The following is an 18,011-nucleotide window of genomic DNA, read 5'->3' as shown; positions in this document are numbered from 1 at the left end:
GAGAATGGAACGGAGAATCCCCTTACAAAATAAAGGTACAAATAAATAAAGGCTAATCCTGGGTGTGCCAGATCTGCCAGCAGCTTCACATAACACTGTCACATGTAGAGACTTATTCAACATGATGTAATTTGTTACAGCTATTTTTTTTAGTTTCTCACAATGTATATTTATGATTTTGTAAAGTGATTCCAGCAGATTTAAACTGGAAACCACAATTTTCCATTAGACCAATGTAAATAAGTACTTTGAATGAAGTGCACTGTTTCACTTTTTTCAGTGAAGCTTGTTGCTTGTTCTTTAGCAAGCACCACTGGTAAGTGGATAACCCACAGCTTCACCAGTCCAGTGAGAAAATCTTCATGGGAGACTAAGTTTTGTAACAAAGCCACCAGCCTCAAAGCTTCTTATAGAGGTTAGGCAATCCAAGCAGTGCACGCTCACCTTTTTCTGTGCTTCTGTCACAGTACTCACTTCTGTAAGAGCCTTAACACTACCTGAGAAAGAAGAAAAATATAACACACCAATCTTACCTGTAATCATCTCCTCTCACTCTATTTCGAGATCTTCCAGTGCTCATTTCTATGTGTCAATGGACAGGACACACGTAGTAACACAAATATTTTATTGCAGCCAGTTTATGAGGGCAATGTGACAGACAAAACTTAACTTGACAGAAATACCTGAAAGTCATTTCTGTAAAAGTAGAAAGTCCTATAAGTAGGTTCTGAGGGTTAGTTCCCCAACAAAGGTCAGTACTTACAGTCAGTGTACTGGGGCAATGGAGATGAAATGTCTTGCCCAAGGACAAGTCTACATATTGGTATCCCAACTCCTTATCCCACTGATCTACCTGCTCCAGTATTTTCTGTAATGACCTTGTAATCAGGTCTAATCATGATTCACACTTCATATTAAAGTGAAAGGCCCTGAAAGGTGAAACAGAAACATCTCACATTGGGGATTAGATGTCTATGTTTTTGTGGTGAAAGTGTTGAAGTTGCTGAGAGATTCACTCATCTTGGTAGCGACAATCACGGTGATGCCAGTAAATTAGCAGGAGGATAAACTTTACTGTTGCAGGTTCTTGGTATTTCCAGTCTCCAGGGAACACCACTGTTTCGCATGGCTATGGGAGAAAGCTGATTACTTTCAGGAGTTGTCAATGGAGCAAGGGTCTGGATAGATGTTGCCAACGAGAACCCAATGTGATTCCATAGTACGGTAGATGCAGAAAACCCTACTCCAACAAAATAAACCAATGACTTGCATTTTACTACTTAATGAACAAGTTTCCAACCCAATTATAAAAAGTTCTTAATTAAATACTTCAGATTTTCTCATAAATCAGAGTAATCCACCTGAAAATAACATATTTAAAGGTGGAAAGCCAAATGCAGCATGATGAATCCAGCATGATTCTTGAATCTCCACCATCAGTTCCTGTCGCTGTGTGCCGTCCTAGTGTCTAGAAAGCTGCAGAGCTGTTGTACACATGGACAAAGATATTCAAACTAGTGCCGAGACACCAGAGCTCCTTTCCTCCCCCACCGCCCAAGCATTTTCAATCAATCAATCAATTTTATTTATATAGCGCCAAATCACAACAAACAGTTGCCCCAAGGTGCTTTATATTGTAAGGCAAGGCCATACAATAATTACGTAAAAACCCCAATGGTCAAAACGACCCCCTGTGAGCAAGCACTTGGCGACAGTGGGAAGGAGGAAGAAACAGGAAGAAACCCACAGCAGAACCAGGCCCAGGGAGGGGCAGTCCTCTGCTGGGACTGGTTGGGGTTGAGGGAGAGAACCAGGAAAAAGACATGCTGTGGAGGGGAGCAGAGATCAATCACTAATGATTAAATGCAGAGTGGTGCATACAGAGCAAAAAGAGAAAGAAACACTCAGTGCATCATGGGAACCCCCCAGCAGTCTAAGTCTATAGCAGCATAACTAAGGGATGGTTCAGGGTCACCTGATCCAGCCCTAACTATAAGCTTTAGCAAAAAGGAAAGTTTTAAGCCTAATCTTAAAAGTAGAGAGGGTGTCTGTCTCCCTGATCCGAATTGGGAGCTGGTTCCACAGGAGAGGAGCCTGAAAGCTGAAGGCTGAATTTTGAATATGACTGACTGATATTTTACTGAGCCACACAAATATGTTGTGCTGTTAAAACACCAGAAAGTGTTGGGGAAGTGTCGTGACACGGACCCACAACAGGGGGCGTTAATGAAGGGACAGTGGAATAGCCAAAAGATAACAATTTAATGTTGTGAAGGTGCACAACGTAGTACAGACAAAAACAAATATGCTTTATATCAGTCTGACACAAGGTGACGTGTGGCAGGCTCGAAGATAAGAGACGTCCGGTGCGAGAAGAGCCGGATCCCACACAGCTTCCACCACCAACGGATCTGAAGAACACCGGAGCCGCCAAGCCCTGCGCCCCAGGTGACCACTGTCTTCAGCAGTCAGACCCGGTACTACTGACAGAAAACAGAAACAGTTCTGGATGAGTGTGAGTTCGCACACTCAGTAATCCCACAGTCTGTGTTCTTTAAGGAGGGAGCACCTCCACCTCCAATCACACACTCGTGCAGCTCCTGTTTAACCACTTATCTGGTTTGGGGTGTGAGGCGAAGCCGTCGCAGTCCACACCAAACCCCAATCCCACAGATAAGGGCACACCACAGGAAAACGGGTACAAAGAAGTTCAGATTATTACTTAATGTAAGTCAGCAGAGAAGTTACCTGTATGGTACACGATTTCTCGGCGAGGAGGTGGAGTTGCAGTCCGGCCTTTGTAGTGGTGGTGATGGGTGACAGCTGGTGTTGATAGGTGACAGCTGCCACCTCCAGCGGCTCTGACGCCCTCTCGTGCTTGGAGCCCTCACTCCAAGCAGGGCGCCATCTGGTGGTGGTGGGCCAGCAGTACCTCCTCTTCAGCGGCCCACACAACAGGACCCCCCCTCAACGGGCGCCAAGACCAGGTTTATCCGGGTGCCGGGCGTAGAAGTCGGCCAGGAGGGCCAGGTCCAGGATGAAGCTCCGTTTCATCCAGGAGCATTCCTCGGGGCCATACCCCTCCCAGTCCGCCAGATACTGGAAGCCCTGACCCTTGCGACGGACGTCCAGAAGCCGATGCACGGTCCATGCCGGCTCCCCGTCGATGATCCGGGCAGGAGGCGGCGCAGGTCCAGGGGTGCAGAGCGGTAAGGTGTAGTATGGCTTGATCCGTGAAACGTGAAAAACAGGATGGATCCGCAGTGAAGCTGGCAGCCGTAGCTTCACTGCGGCCGGGCTGAGGACCTTGGTGATGGGAAATGGTCCGATATACCTGTCTTTCAGTTTTTGGGAGTCCACTTGGAGCGGGATGTCCTTTGTTGACAACCATACCTCCTGCCTGGGCTGGTATGCAGGGGCGGGGGAACGCCGGCGGTCTGCATGGGCCTTGGCCCTCGTCCGGGCCTTCAACAGGGCAGAACGGGCGGTCCGCCACACCCGGTGGCACCTCTTGAGGTGGGCCTGGACCGAGGGAACACCGACCTCTCCCTCCACAAGCGGAAACAATGGGGGCTGGTACCCCAAACATACCTCAAACGGGGAGAGGCCGGTGGCAGACGACACTTGGCTGTTGTGGGCGTACTCGATCCAGGCCAGATGGGTGCTCCAGGCCGTCGGGTGCGCGGAGGTAACGCTGCGGAGGGCCTGCTCCAGCTCCTGGTTGGCCCGCTCTGCCTGTCCGTTCGTCTGAGGGTGATACCCGGACGAGAGACTCACGGTGGCCCCCAGTTCCTTGCAGAAACTCCTCCAGACCTGAGAGGAGAACTGAGGGCCACGGTCTGAGACGATGTCCGCTGGTATCCCATGCAGACGCACCACGTGGTGGACCAGGAGGTCTGCTGTCTCCTGGGCCGTAGGGAGCTTCGGGAGGGCCACGAAGTGGGTTGCCTTGGAGAACCGGTCCACTATCGTTAAGATGGTGGTGTTGCCCTGGGACGGCGGGAGGCCCGTGACAAAGTCCAGGCCGATGTGGGACCAGGGGCAATGAGGCACTGGTAGGGGTCAGAGGAGTCCTGAGGTTCTCTTGTGGTCCGCCTTGCCCCTGGCACAGGTGGTGCAGGCCTGGACGTAGTCCCGGACGTCGGCTTCCATAGACGCCCACCAGAAGCGCTGCTGGACTACTGCCATGGTCCTGCGCACTCCGGGATGACAGGAGAGCTTGGACCCATGACAGAAGTCCAAAACCGCAGCTCTGGCCTCTGGTGGGACGTATATCTTGTTCTTCGGGCCAGTTCCTGGGTCCGGGTTCCATGTCAGGGCCTCCTGGACGGTCTTCTCCACGTCCCAGGTGAGAGTGGCCACGACAGCGGACTTGGGGATGATGGTCTCTGGGGGGTCAGACAGCTCGGCCTTGGCTTCCTCTTCATGCACCCGGGACAGTGCATCCGACCGTTGGTTCTTGGTCCCGGGGCGGTATGTAATCTGGAAGTCAAAGCGCCCGAAGAACAGTGACCAGCGGGCTTGCCTGGGGTTCAACCGCTTGGCGGTCCGGATGTACTCCAGGTTCCGATGGTCCGTGAAAACCGTGAAGGGCACCGTCGCTCCCTCCAGCAGGTGTCTCCACTCCTCAAGAGCCTCCTTCACCGCCAAGAGTTCCCGATTGCCGACGTCATAATTCCTCTCAGCCGGGGTCAACCTGCGGGAAAAATAGGCACAAGGGTGGAGGACCTTATCAGACTCCCCGCTCTGGGACAGCACGGCTCCTATCCCTGAGTCAGAGGCATCCACTTCCACTGTGAACTGGCGAGTAGGATCGGGCTGCACCAGAACTGGTGCAGTCGAGAACCGGCGTTTCAACTCCCTAAACGCGGGTTCGCACCGATCCGACCAGGTGAAGGGGACTTTTGTGGAGGTCAGGGCTGTCAGGGGGCTAGCTACCTGACTGTAGCCCTTTATGAACCTCCTGTAGAAGTTCGCAAAACCGAGGAACTGTTGCAGATGAGTATGTCGTCTAGATACACGAAGACAAACCGATGCAGGAAGTCCCGCAAGATGTCATTAACCAATGCTTGGAACGTCGCGGGGGCGTTTGTGAGGCTGAACGGCATGACCAGGTACTCAAAATGACCTAATGGGGTGTTAAATGCCGTCTTCCACTCGTCTCCCTTCCAGATCCGAACCAGGTGGTACGCATTCCTAAGATCAAGTTTAGTAAATATTTGGGCTCCATGCAGGGGCGTGAACACCGAATCCAACAGAGGTAACGGGTATCGGTTGCGAACCGTGATCTCGTTCAGCCCTCTGTAATCGATGCATGGACGGAGTCCGCCGTCCTTCTTGCCCACAAAAAAGAAACCCGCGCCCATCGGGGAGGTGGAGTTCCGGATCAACCCGGCAGCTAAGGAGTCCCGGATGTAGGTCTCCATTGATTCACGTTCCGGACGTGAGAGGTTGTACAGCCTGCTGGATGGATACTCAGCGCCCGGGATCAAATCGATGGCGCAATCGTACGGTCGGTGCGGGGGAAGGGTGAGTGCCAGATCTTTGCTGAAGACGTCAGCAAGATCGTGGTACTCACTTGGCACCGCCGTCAGACTGGGGGGGACTTTGACCTCCTCCTTAGCTGTCTCACCGGGTGGAACCGAGGATCCTAAACACTCCCGGTGGCAGGTTTCGCTCCACTGCGTCACAACCCCACACGGCCAATCAATCCGTGGATTGTGTTTCAACACCCAAGGAAAACCCAAAATCACTCAGGAGGTAGAAGGTGTTATATAAAACACAATCTCCTCCCTGTGATTCCCAGACACCACCAAAGTCACTGGCTGTGTCTGGTGTGTGATTAATGGAAGAAGAGTGCCATCTAGTGCTCGTACCTTCACAGGGGAAGGCAGAGCCACCAGAGGCGGCCCTACTTCCTTTGCCCATCTGCTGTCCAGCAGATTCCCTTCCGACCCCGTGTCTACAAGTGCTGGGGCGTGAAGGGTTAAATCCTCACTAAGGATTGTGACTGGGATTCGTGCTGATTTTGGGACAGTTCCTCTGTATGTGACCACTAGATCCACAGAAAAAACACTCCCCGCGGGCCAGCCTCCTTTGTCTGTCATTTGATTTTATTTTGGCCCTGCTCGTGTCCATAGCTTCGTCAGCAGGGGGAGCTGTAGCCACATGGGGCCCTCTGGCTGTGGAGCGTGGGGACGACAGCACCCTTTCGGACCTGGAAGGAAGAGGGACGGCCCGTGCCCGGTCACACCCCCCGCCCTGCTCCCGACGGCGTTCCTCTAACCGGTTGTCTAAGCGTATAACCAGGTCGACAAGCCCGTCAAAATCCCGCGGTTCCTCCTTAGCCAGCAGGTGCTCCTTCAGGACCGGAGACAGTCCATTTATGAAGGCGGCGCGGAGTGCAACGGTATTCCAGCCGGACCTCGCAGCCACGATGCGGAAGTCGACTGCATACTCGGCTGCACTCCGGCGCCCCTGTCGCATTGACAGTAGCACGCTCGAAGCGGTCTCGTCTCTGTTGGGATGATCAAAAACCTGTTTGAACTCCCTTACAAACCCAGCGTATGACGTTAGGAGCCGTGAGTTCTGCTCCCAGAGCGCCGTAGCCCAGGCGCGTGCCTCTCCTCGAAGCAAATTAATAACATAAGCCACCCGGCTAGCGTCTGACGCGTACATGACGGGACGCAAAGAAGTTCAGATTATTACTTAATGTAAGTCAGCAGAGAAGTTACCTGTATGGTAGACGATTTCTCGGTGAGGAGGTGGAGTTGCAGTCCGGCCTTTGTAGTGGTGGTGATGGGTGACAGCTGGTGTTGATAGGTGACAGCTGTCACCTCCAGCGGCTCCGACGCCCTCTCGTGCTTGGAGCCCGCACTCCAAGCAGGGCGCCATCTGGTGGTGGTGGGCCAGCAGTACCTCCTCTTCAGCGGCCCACACAACAAGAAAGTACATTATGCTCAGTCAGAGCAGATAACATCATGCATATATATACGAGGTCTGTCAATAAAGTAACGGTCCTTTTTATTTTTTTCAAAAACTATATGGATTTCATTCATATGTTTTTACGTCAGACATGCTTGAACCCTCGTGCACATGCGTGAGTTTTTCCACGCCTGTCGGTGATGACATTCGCCTGTGAGCACGCCTTGGGAAGGAGTGGTCCCGCCCCCTCGTCAGATTTTCATTGTCTGGAAATGGTGGAATGAAAAGGACTTTTTTTCCCATCAGAATTTTTTCAGAAGCTGTTAGAGACTGGCACCTGGAAACCATTCGAAAAATTTATCTGGCTTTCGGTGAAAATTTTACGGGCTTCACAGAGAATAAGGTCTGTTAGTACAGCTTTAAGGACCCCTTTAAGGACGTTCGGTGCACCACACTCTGAGCTGCGACGACGCGGCACAAGCCACCGGACCATTTCTAAACGGATGGCTCTGTGGATACGAGACCGTCGTGTGCTCTTTCTCTGGTTATCACAAGAGCTGGACATCAGCCATTTTCTGGCAGATTTCACTTTTAACAAGAGATTTTGTCATGGAAAGCCGGCTTTCAGTGCTTACCAGTCCAGTAAGTATCAATGAAATTGTAGAGAGCTGGACATGTCCAAACTTGTCCTCTGACATGCCGAAACGGAGGTGTCCCTTCCCTTACCAAAAAATAGTACTGATAAGTATATAAAAAGTAAACTAGAAGTATACTTGAAACATACTTGCATATACTACTTTTTGGTAAGGATTTGTCTCGCTTCCAAAGCGAATCGGTCGTGACCCGCGAAGCCTCCGCGCGGCTTTCCACAGGATTTCTAGGCCAATCCTCATGGATCCCGAGGGGCGTCAACCATCGAGTGAACTACCAATGGAAACGCTAGGTGCACAGGCACCAGCAGGAGGCGTATTAAGTGAGCTGCAGCAAATCTTAACCACCTTCACTGCTCGGTTGGACTTGGTAACCGAGCAGAACATTATACTCAATCAGAGGTTGGAGGCTCTCACGTGCCTGGGCTATGGCGCTTTTGGGAACAGAACTCACGGCTTCTATCAGCATACACTGAGTTTGTGAGGGAGTTCAGACAGGTGTTCGATCACCCTAATAGAGGCGAGACCGCTTCAAGCGTGCTGCTGTCAATAAGACAGGGGTGTCGGAGCGCAGTGGAGTATGCAGTCGACTTCCGCATTGCAGCAGCGCGAGCCGGCTGGAATGCTGTTGCGCTCCACGCCGCCTTTGTAAACGGACTGTCTCTGGTCCTTAAGGAGCATCTGGTGGCAAAGGACGAGCCGCAGGATTTAGACAGGCTTATCGACCTGGTAATACGGTTAGACAACCGATTAGCAGAACGCCGATGGGAGTGAGACGAAGGGCGTGGTGAAGCACAAGCCATCCCTCTTCCTCCCGGGTCCGAAAGGGAGCCGTCTTCCCCACGCTCCACAGCCAGGGCACTCCACGTGATGACAGCTCCCCCTGCTGACGTTGCTAGGGAAACGAGCAGGGCAAAAAGAAAATCAGATCAGAAACAAAGGAGGCTGGCCCGTGGGGAGTGTTTTCACTGCAGCTCAACCGAGCACACGCAGAAAAACTGCCCCAAATGGTCAAAACTACAAAGCCCGCCCTTAGAGACTGGGCTGAGGGTGGGCCATAATACTCACGCAGGGAAACCCCGTAAATCAGCACGCATCCCAAGTACGATCTTGAGTGGGGATCTAACCCTTCACGCCCCAGCACTGGTGGACACGGGGTCGGAGGGGAATCTACTGGACAGCAGATGGGCAAAGGAAGTTGGGCTCCCTCTAGTGGCCTTACCTTCACCATTGACAGTACGGGCACTAGATGGCACCCTTCTCCCATTAATCACACACCAGACACAGCCAGTGACACTGGTTGTGTCTGGGAATCACAGGGAGGAGACTGTGTTTTATGTAACACCTTCTACCTCCCGAGTGATTTTGGGTTTTCCATGGATGTTAAAGCACAATCCCCAGATTGATTGACTGTCTGGCGTTGTAATGCAGTGGAGCGAAACCTGCCACCGGGAGTGTTTAGGATCCTCGGTTCCACCCGGTGTGACAGCTAAGGAGGAGGTTCTAGTCCCCCCCAATCTGGCAGTGGTGCCAGCCGAGTACCATGACCTTGCTGACGTCTTCAGCAAGGATCTGGCACTCACGCTGCCCCCGTACCGTCCGTACGATTGTGCCATTGATATGATCCCGGGCGCTGAGTACCCGTCCAGCAGGCTGTACAACCTCTCATGTCCGGAGCGCGAATCAATGGAGACCTACATCCGGGACTCGTTAGCTGCCGGGTTGATCCGGAACTCCACCTCCCCGATGGGTGCTGGTTTCTTTTTTGTGGTCAAGAAAGACGGCGGACTCCGTCCATGCATTGATTACAGAGGGCTGAATGAGATCACGGTTCGCAACCGATACTCGTTACCTCTGTTGGATTCAGTGTTCATGCCCTTGCATGGAGCCCAAATTTTCACAAAACTGGATCTTAGGAATGCGTATCACCTGGTTTGGATCCGGGAGGGAGATGAGTGGAAGACGGAATTTAACACCCCATTAGGTCACTTTGAGTACCTGGTCATGCCATTTGGCCTCACCAATGCGCCCGCGACGTTCCAAGCTTTGGTTAATGACATCTTGCGGGACTTCCTGCATCAGTTTGTCTTCGTATATCTTGACGATATTCTCATCTTCTCCCCGGATCCTGAGACTCATGTGCAGCATATACGTCAGGTCCTGCAGCGGTTGTTGGAGTACCGGTTGTTTGTGAAGGGCGAGAAGTGCGAGTTCCACCACACTTCTTTGTCCTTCATGGGGTTCATAATCTCCTCCAACTCCGTCGCCCCTGATCCGGCCAAGGTTGCGGCGGTGAGAGATTGGCCCCAACTGACAAGCCATAGGAAACTGCAGCAGTTCCTCGGCTTTGCAAATTTCTACCGGAGGTTCATAAAGGGCTACAGCCAGGTAGTTAGCCCCCTGACGGCCCTAACCTCCACTAAAGTCCCCTTCACCTGGTCGGATCGGTGCAAAGCCGCGTTTAAGAAGTTGAAACGCCGGTTCTCGACTACACCAGTTCTGGTGCAGCCCGATCCCAATCGCCAGTTTGTAGTTGAAGTGGATGCCTCTGACTCAGGGATAGGAGCCGTGCTGTCCCAGAGTGGGGAGTCTGTCAAGGATTTTATATAGTCCATGCTTATATTATCATTTATTTTATATAGTTCATGCTTATATTATCATTTATTTCCTTTTTATGAGTACATGTACTTTTCCTCTTTGTGAGAAGAGGAGGTTTTAAAAAGAAAGACTTGTTGTCTGCATTTTTCATGATTGAGCAAACTATTTTTCATTTTGCATAAGTGCCTCACCCTGCTTTGGACGAGCCACAAGGCTCATGTCGCAGGAATGGAAGGTTCCAGCCGTCACCTTGCCTTGATATCTCCCTCTTGCAGACATGACTCATGTGTAACCTCTCCCCGACTGTCCTTGTTTGTTTTTTCTCATGTTGATGAACTAAATAAAAAGCTGGGCCAGAGGAGGGGATTTTAGGAGAGCTTTGGAGCTGAGCACTTACAAGCTGCTACTGCTCGCTTCTTATTCTCTTCCTCTGCGCAGAGCATAAAATATATATATTTGTCTCTCTCTGACTGGTTTCTTTACAGTGTTTGTGCCTCTCATTTCTTTAAAAACAGGGTGCAAACCCAACAGTTTTTTTCCTGGCGCCCAACGTGGGGCGTCGACAGATCTTCTCGAGTGAACGGAGGGAGACGCACCACTGACAGTGCGCACTGAAGAAAGTCCTGAGGAGTGAATTCCATAGACGTCCACCTCCGCTCGCCGCAGTAGATTGACGACGCCTCCGAGCCAAATGAGAGGTGCAACAATTTAACGTAAGTAATTACTGCCTGCCTGTGAGGATAAAATACGTTAACGCAATCCGGAATAAAGTGCGGGGGAGGGAGTTAGAGTCTCCGGTCCTGCCGGCACATTTGGCGGAGGGGTTCGAGTCCCCATCCGGAATAAAGTGCGGGGGAGGGAGTTAGAGTCTCCGGTCTTGCCGGCGCATTTGGCAGAGGGGTTCGAGTCCCCATCCGGAATAAAGTGCGGGGGAGGGAGTTAGAGTCTCCGGTCCTGCCGGCGCATTTGGCGCAGGGGTTCGAGTCCCCATCTGGCTAAGAAATACAGGATGAGTAAAAATACATTTCAGAAGAAGCAGTTAGAGAGACACGAATTAATTAAATATTCCAAAAGTGAAACTAAGTGTGTTTGTGGTATGAATGTGAGAGAATGGGACTGTGAGTGACTGAAGCACGGACAGCTTGATATCCCATTTTATCAGGGGACAAAAGTGAAGCTGTTGTCTGCAAAGTAGGTCATTTTAAGTCCATACGCACCACACTCACATATTCCCGATGAGTCTGCAAAGAGGGGGATTCCAAGGAAGGTCCGCCCCACGGGGTAGAAGCTTGACCTGAACTTTGCAGAGTTAAGGGGAATAGGTGAACAACATGGGAAACACATGCACAGAAAATAAGCCCCTATTTCAGGGCGACGAAAAATACATGCACAAAGGCAATCCGGAAAATCTGAAGTACATAACTAAATGGAAAAAGAAATATGGCTTTTCAGGTAAATTGGTTGTGCCAGATTGTGAAGGTTTGGTGTTAAAACTTACAGCAGCAGCAGCAAATAAAAAGGGTAACAGGAAAGCAAGAAAAGAAGGAGAAATAGAGTGTGCAAAAGTATGGCTCAGTGAAGCATAGATGAGAGTAGAGGCCATAAAGAGGAAGAAAGACCTGTGATGACTCGAAAGGTAAATGGACAGGACATGGATTTTCACTGTGACACAGGAGCATGTAGGACAGTGATAACAGACAGACCTCCCGGAACTAAATTTGCAAAAGAAGTTGTTTGGGTAAAATCTGCAAATGGACAGGTGAATTCAGAGAAAATATTGAAGTTTGTCAATTTTGAAGATCCTGAAATGGACCAAACTGCTTGTGTCTCTGTGGTTTATTCGCCCCATTGTCCAGTAAATTTACTGGGACGAGATTTGATGACTGCCTTATCTATAGGAGTCACACCAACAGTAGGTGGTATGAGAGCTGTGAGACAGCCCGCTACTGTATATACAAATTTGGCCCAAGCCTGGCAGTACTCTTTGGATCTGTCGGAGTTGAGACAAACTGAACAATTATTGGAGGAAGGTCTGACGACCTGTGAAAACAGAGAACACGTAGTAATGATGTCACCAAAAGATCTACACATAACTATGCTATTCACTCCACAAAAGGATGAAAGGTATGGAGCAGGATTTCTGAAAATTCCATCAGAATTACAGACAGTAGCACACCTATACACAGGCAGAAAAAACACCTCTGTGTGTAGTGTAGTGCTGACCCAAAGTGCAGACAAATGGTACAGAGGAAAACCTGAGGCTGTGCCGCATATTTCACTGCCAAGGGCAGACACTCAGTCCTGGAAGGACCTTGGAGGAATTGCTAAAATAGCTGAGGAAGCGACTGATTGGCACGAAGCAGATGCAGTGTCGGTGTGGGATTTCAGTCCATCCACAGGCTTGTATCGGAAATACATGCTTGTAAGTGCTTGGATGATACCGGTGATACATGAAGTAGATCTGGATGATTGAAATTTAACAACATCTGTGTTGTTGACACAGGAAGATGAGACTTTATTGGCCAAACTGCCTCCTCATCTCTGGGTGAATGCACCCACAGATGTAGGACTGTTGAAAAACATTCAGCCAGTCAAAATTAAGCCACGATCTGATTGGAGACCACGGATCAAACAATATCCGTTAAAACCTGAAGCAGAAAAAGGAATTGAACCGGTTATTGCCGAATTACTGGAAGCAGGAGTCATCAGGGAATGTTTAGATGCATCCTGTAACACTCCAATATATCCTGTGAAAAAAGCAGACAATCAGAATTGGCGAATGGTACAAGACCTACGTGCAGTAAATGCTGCAGTAGAAACTAGCGCCCCTCTGGTCCCAGACCCACATACGCTGCTAAACAGATTAAGTCCTGGAAACATGTACTTCTCTGTCATAGACATCAGTAATGCATTTTTCTCAGTACCTGTTCATCCAGACTCTCAATTTTGGTTTGCTTTTACATTCAAAGGGAAAAGATACGCATATACAAGACTCCCTCAAGGTTTTGCTGACAGTCCGACCATTTTTACACAAGCAATAAATTGTTGCTTATCTTCATTTACTCCACCAGAAGATTCACAAATCTTGGTGTATATAGATGACATTTTGGTGGCAGGAAAGACAAAAGACAGCTGTACAAAATGTACCATGATGCTTTTGCAACATTTGGCAGAAACAGGAAGTAAAATTAAAAAGCAAAGGTTGCAGTTCGTGCGACCACAAGTGACTTATTTAGGCCACATCCTATCAGCTGAGGGGAAACGAATACAAGATGATCGAAAGCACGCTATTCTCAAAGCGCCTAAACCGTCAACAAAAAAGGAAATGATGACTTTCTTAGGTATCTGTAAGGTAGCCTTAGGTAGCCTGGATTCCATGTTATGCAGAGAAGGTGCAGAAATTGCAGGATTTAATACATTCTATACCAATGGCTATGACTGACAAAATACAGTGGAATAAAGAAGCTGAAGAACAGTGTACAGCTCTTAAACAAGAACTTGTGAGTTCCACAGTATTATCTCTGCCCAATTATGCCAAGCCATTCACTCTCATGGTGGACACAAAACAGGGATTCATGTGTGCAGTCTTGCTACAACAATATGGTAATAAAAATAAACCAGTTGGCTACATTCTTATCGCCTGCTAGACAGATAGCATATACAGCAATGCTATTGTCTCAGCCACACATTACCATTGAAAGATGCAACACCTTGAATCCCGCCATGCTCCTACCTACTGAGACAGATAGTGAACCGCATGATTGTTTGGCAGACACAGAGAAACAACAATTACCTCGACCAGACTTAACAGACGAACCATTTACAGATGGACTACATTACTTTGTGGATGGCTCATGTTTCAAAGATCAGAAAGGACAGACATTAACAGGTTATGCTGTTGTTCAATTACCAAATACTGTTATTGAAGCAAAACAGATTGATCATTTTAAATCAGCCCAAGCTGCAGAACTCATTGCATTAACCAGAGCTTGTATCTTGGCTAAAGGACAGAAACTGACAGTCTATACAGATAGTCAATATGCATTTTCAACAGTTTGGTTCTTTGCAAAACAATGGCAACGAAGAGGTATGATAACCTCTACAGGGAAACCAGTGACACATGCAGGCTTACTCATAAATTTGCTAGAAGCAGTGACATTACTATGCCCAGCCCACACCAGAGGCACAGATTTTGTCTCCAGAGGAAACTGTCTCGCAGACAAAATAGCGAAAGAAGCAGCAGCTGGTCGATATGGCACTTCTTCTATTTACACAGCTCAGACAGACAATGAACCATTAACAGACTCTGACCTTTTATTGGATATGCAAAAACAAGCACCAACACAGGAAAGAAATCTGTGGTTGAAAAATGGGGCAACCCCAAACCCCAAAGGACTTTATTGTGTACATAACAAACCCATCCTACCCAAAAGCTTATTCAAAGCAGCTGCAATTGCGACACATGGGTTAACGCATGTGTCGACAGGAGGGATGGTATATATGGTAGACCAACATTTTACTACCTATGGATTTAATTTATATTCAAAACATTTTTGTAAAGCCTGTGTTACCTGATTGAAACACAACCCACAGGGAAATATAAGACCCCGGAGAGGGCAATTCCCAAAACCACAGTATCCTTTTCAAATTGTTCATATGGACTTTACTGAACTAAATCGATGTGGACCTTATCAATACTGTCTAGTATTAATTGATGCTTTTTCAAAATGGGTAGAAATCGTTCCATCACAAAAAGCAGATGCTTTAACAGTAGCAAAAGCACTGTGTAAGACAGTTATTCCGTATTATGGAATACCAGAGACATTGTACAGTGATAATGGAACACATTTTGTAAATGAAGTTGTACAAAGAGTAGCAGAACACATGAAAATTAAGTTAAAACATCATTGTGCTTACCACCCACAAAGTGCAGGATTAGTGGAAAGGACAAATGGCACAATAAAAACAAGATTAAGGAAATGTATGGAAGAGACAAAACGAACCTGGATTGAATGTTTGGACCTAGTAAAATTGTATATGAGAATAACACCAACACCATCAGGTTTAACACCATTTGAGATACTTTATGGACGACCATATCGTCTACCAATTTTTGTCATGGATACTAAAACAGCAGATGAGGAACAAACATTAGCAGATTTTATGAAAAAGACATTAACACAGAAAGAGATAACTCAAACGCATTTACTGCCAAATAATTCTGATCTTCCACAGGACGGCCTTCCAGTAGTCCAACCAGGAGACTGGGTGTTCATCAGAGTGATTAAGAAGAAGAACTGGTCCAGTCCTTGTTGGGAAGGTCCATACCAAGTGCTGTTAACAACACCAACTGCAGTAAAGATAGCGGAGAGATCAACGTGGATACATCTAAGTCACTGTAAGATACAGCGTGTGTTGGCTGCCTCCACAGTGTAAGGGGAAGTCTGGCTACAAAGGGAGTCTATTTAATTAGCAATAGATTGTCTCAACGCCAGTGAAGCAGGGAGATCCTTGCACTATTAGGTGAGGTTGGTTAACAACACTGTATCCTAGCAATGATGACTGAACTACAGCAGACCCCGGAGCGGCGTGCTCAGCGCCGCCGTTGCCGGACTGTTGGTAGGGCAGCCGGTTGCGCTGTGATCTTAGTGTGTTTTGTGCTCCTCGGATTCCTGGCCTGGTGGTTGACCCAAGAATTGAAGCTCACTGTGGACCGAGCCAGAGAACAATGGAAGTAACGTCAGAAGAGGTTTATTCATAATGTGAATGAGACAGATGGACACCCTCATATATACCATACTAATTTGTGGTACAGATATGTTCATTTATTGGCTATGGAATTACATGTTACTAATTGTTATGTTTGTTCGCAAATGCCTATATCCTCAACACACTCAGCTCTGACGGCTAAACCATACCCTGCTAGGGTGACAGAATGTCTTATCATACGGATGCATAATCAAACTGTATTTCGGAGACAATAGTTCTCAGCAAATCTGATAAGACGTAATACCACTTGTCTCAGTGCAACCACTTTTATGATAGGGACTTCAACAGAAGATGTACAAGCGTGCCCAAGTGCTGCTCCATTGACTAGACTGAAGGGAAATGCAAAAATATCATCACATGTTAAATTGTCATCACAACGGCCATTCCTGATTTGCTTTTACGGGACAGGGAATAAAACTGTAGGTAAAATTAGGAAACGTCTGTGTACCCAAACTTATGTTTTATCAAATAATTTAAGCCTAACCAAAACATATTATGTGGATGATACTTATCTTCATCACATTGGACGTGGATGTAATCATACAGGCTCCTGTCCATGGGGAACGGATGAATCGTGTGCTTATGTTAGTAAGTTTTTGCTACCACCTATAAATGGTACTCCGGTGTATGATGACATCTATTGGCTTTGTGGTTCTAGGCTGTACATGAGTCTCCCACCAAATTGGGGTGGTGTGTGTGCACCTACCCAGGTGACTGACCATACATATGTGGTAGTGCCAAGGACCTCCACAGAGAAGAATGGCAGCACCAGACGGAGGAGATCGATATACCCAGATGTGTTGCCACATGATCACATGTGGGGCTCGGATGTACCGGAGGACCAAAAATTGTGGTCTGTAGGAGATAAAATAGCACATTCACTGTTCCCCTGGATAGGAGTGGTAAAAAATTCATTAATGATTGAAACTCTGAATTATCGATTGGGTCTGTTCATGAATGTAACTGAGAAAATAGTAGCAGCTCAAAACACTGAAATAGATGCTTTACGTACCATGGTGATGCAAAATCGCATGGTTTTAGACTTGCTTACTGGTTCACAGGGAGGAGTTTGTGTTCTGCTGAACACAACATGCTGTACTTTCATCCCAGACTCCATTCATTCAGTGGATGTGCAGGACGCATTGGAAGAGCTGAATAAACTTCGTGATGCAATGCATAAAGACACCCTAGCGGTAGCCAGTGGGATCCCTGGTCCTGGTTGACTTCAGGACCATGGTGGCAGTTACTATTGAAAATAATGACACCAGTTATTGTAGTCCTAATTCTGATTGGACTTTGCATGTGTTGTGTGATCCCTTGTATCAAAACAATGGTTGGCAAAATGGTCTCAAATACATTTGTAATCTGGCTTTCCAACAAACTATGCCAAAATATTAAGCATTGAAACAGTCAGACCTTAGTGGAGAAAACTATAATGAATGTGTTGAGAATTATGATGATATTGAAAAGCCCACAACTCTAGTTTAAGCTTGAACTGTTGACGTGATGAGTTAACACACTCTTAGCCTATGAAGCTTTAGCTGAAAATGTAATAAGACAAGTGGTTAAAGTGGACAAATTTTCTATTGAAGTGTTTTGGACATGACAAACTTATGTAAATAAACGATAAACAGGGAGGATTATGTCAAGGATTTTATATAGTTCATGCTTATATTATCATTTATTTTATATAGTTCATGCTTATATTATCATTTATTTCCTTTTTATGAGTACATGTACTTTTCCTCTTTGTGAGAAGAGGAGGTTTTAAAAAGAAAGACTTGTCTGCATTTTTCATGATTGAGCAAACTATTTTTAATTTTGCATAAGTGCCTCACCCTGCTTTGGACAAGCCACAAGGCTCATGTCGCAGGAATGGAAGGTTCCAGCCGTCACCTTGCCTTGATATCTCCCTCTTGCAGACATGACTCATGTGTAACCTCTCCCCGACTGTCCTTGTTTGTTTTTTCTCATGTTGATGAACTAAATAAAAAGCTGGGCCAGAGGAGGGGATTTTAGGAGAGCTTTGGAGCTGAGCACTTACAAGCTGCTACTGCTCGCTTCTTATTC

The sequence above is a fragment of the Thalassophryne amazonica genome, chromosome 9 (assembly GCF_902500255.1).
Source record: "Thalassophryne amazonica chromosome 9, fThaAma1.1, whole genome shotgun sequence".
NCBI classification, from domain to species: domain Eukaryota; kingdom Metazoa; phylum Chordata; class Actinopteri; order Batrachoidiformes; family Batrachoididae; genus Thalassophryne; species Thalassophryne amazonica.
This window is presented reverse-complemented; position numbering follows the sequence as displayed.